General features: G+C 39.3%; 1 long non-coding RNA gene across 1 annotated transcript in view; it reads left to right on the plus strand.

Annotated features, from left to right (window-relative positions):
• Positions 1-2267, plus strand: part of LOC134165183 (uncharacterized) — a 498306-nt gene that overhangs the window by 143069 nt on the left and 352970 nt on the right. The window lies entirely within an intron of this gene.

The raw sequence follows: 2267 nt of genomic DNA on the forward strand, positions 1-2267 counted from the left end.
TGCGACAGTCCTGAAAGAAGCTTGAAGTGGAGAGGTTCTCTGTCCACAGTGAGTTTGCTGCAGCAGGCGATGAGGAGTGAGTGGCCTTCCAGCCAGTGCCACAGCCATGGGGAACCTTACTCACAGCAGAAACAGTTCCAGGATGCTGGGTGGAAGGGAGAGGCTGTGGCTGGGAATTCTTGAAAGGAGTGATTCAAAAGCCATGCCTGAAAGTGGAATAAAGCTACAAAAAGTGAAACTAAATGCTGTTAAACAGAGCATAACGTGCAATGTTTATTTGAAATTAATGATGCTTGCATGCCTTCAAACTGCATTTTAATATTTAAATTGCTGCAAATGTGAACTATTAAAATAAAATGTCCATGAATTATCACCCCCAATCTTCCAAGTTACAGTGTTACAAATGAGATGGAATGAGTGCCTAAGGCAGCTAAGTAAATGAAAGACTTTCCCCATCTTATGTTGAATTTATTCCACAATAAGAGAACCTCTTTTCCCTCCTTTTCAGCTGTGGGAAAGATATCTCACGGAAGGAAATCTTAGAATGGGACCCAAATGAGGAGCTGGTATATAACTGAGATTTTGGTGCTCCAAACAGCAATACCCACCACTGAGGGGACTGAGTGCACTCACATGAGTAGATTAATTCTGGCATTAGACAGGGAAGAAGGTTCATCTCATCTTCCCTACTTTCAGAGGAATATCAGCTCAGCAACTATTTCTATGTCTACTCCAGAATGGTGAAAGAGGAGAGGGCTTTGTTAAGCACTCCCAGCTTTCTAGAGGAAAAGAGTGGCTGGACTTCCTCGCAGAGTCACAGCAGTCCTGCTATGAGCGCATGCTGCGATGAAACCATAACACAAATAAGATGGTGAGACAATTTCACTGCAGATTGCTGCTATACGTTGGATCTCATCCCTCCTTTGTTGGAGGAGTCCTTGGGCAACAGAGCTGTCATCATTCTTTGGCTTCAAAAGACGGGGCTACTTATGGGTCCCTTAGTAACATGAGAGTAAAGGGAAACTGTAGGAAGTAGCAAAAGTATTCTGTATTTTTAAACTTAGACTTTGTCTTACGGTCTCTCCATCAAAAATATGTGAGAATTTAATGGAATAAGACATGACAAATCAATAGAGAAAACAGCATCTGAACCACAATGCAAGCATTTATTGTCTCCTTGTGCATTAAATTACCCAATTAATGTTTCCTGTTGCCTTAGCCTGTTCTAATAAGGCTTGACTGTCGCTTATCAGCCCCTAATCTTCTAAATGATGAACAAGAACTGCAGCTGGATTTACAAGAGCCTTTGGGGCACAATACCAAACTCCCAGAGCAGAGAAGATCCATCTTTGGAATAATGCTTATTAGGGTTTCTCATTCATTACCCTTTACTTCACACAGATATCTGCTAACAAGATCAGCTCAGCTTTATTATTTATGAAGTACTATTAAAATAAATATACTGGACAACCAATCTGTATGTATTACACATTTGTCAAAAAATAAGCTTTTCCTTGCATAAAAATGTCATTTCAGATAGCAACACTCCCTCAAACCAACCGAGTTTGCCTATTTCATTGGCTTATTTTTCCTGAAAGGGTGATCTATTGCTTAAAACATTTTATGGTAAGGAAAATGTTTCCAGAGTAGTTGAAAGTAATTCTTATGGTTTGTGTGAATGAGTTAGCTGATTAGAATAACAATGTTGGCAGAGTTGTGAGTAATGAGTAACTAATAGGGATAAATGATTTTTAATAGACAATGGTCATGTCTTCAGAATGATAAATACTTTCCTATTGTTAAAATATCTATTTTACTAAGAAAGGCTTCTTATGAACTGTGAGGTTGGGGGGGGGGGGGGGGAGGGAGGAATAGATTCATTTAGATAAAATGCTATTAAATTGCCTGTATAGTGTCCTGTCAGACAACTATCGACCCCATCCCATGGGAGAAATTGATTTCTGTGCAGAGAGCTATGTGCTTTCTGCAGTGCATTGCTTCAGTGCTATTGCTCTGGTAATCACACACTGCTGCATCTTCTCCTTTCCCTCTCTGTTTATTTGTTGTGGAAAGATTGATTGAGAGACATGAGGGATTTAAATTGCCATATTTGTTGTTATTTGACCTTTTCAATTATATTCTCTTAAAAATGTAAATACTTCATTTGTAGTAATGTACATATGAATTTGCTCAAGTGGTCTGCAAGTAAGGCTTTCAGGAGAAGGCATTTACCTTTGTTCTCCTATAGAACTGTAAGAGCTGACTCA

Source organism: Pezoporus occidentalis, unplaced genomic scaffold, assembly GCF_034315485.1.
Source record: "Pezoporus occidentalis ecotype Australia unplaced genomic scaffold, CSIRO_AGI_Poc_V1 ctg231, whole genome shotgun sequence".
Classification (NCBI taxonomy): Eukaryota; Metazoa; Chordata; class Aves; order Psittaciformes; family Psittacidae; genus Pezoporus; species Pezoporus occidentalis.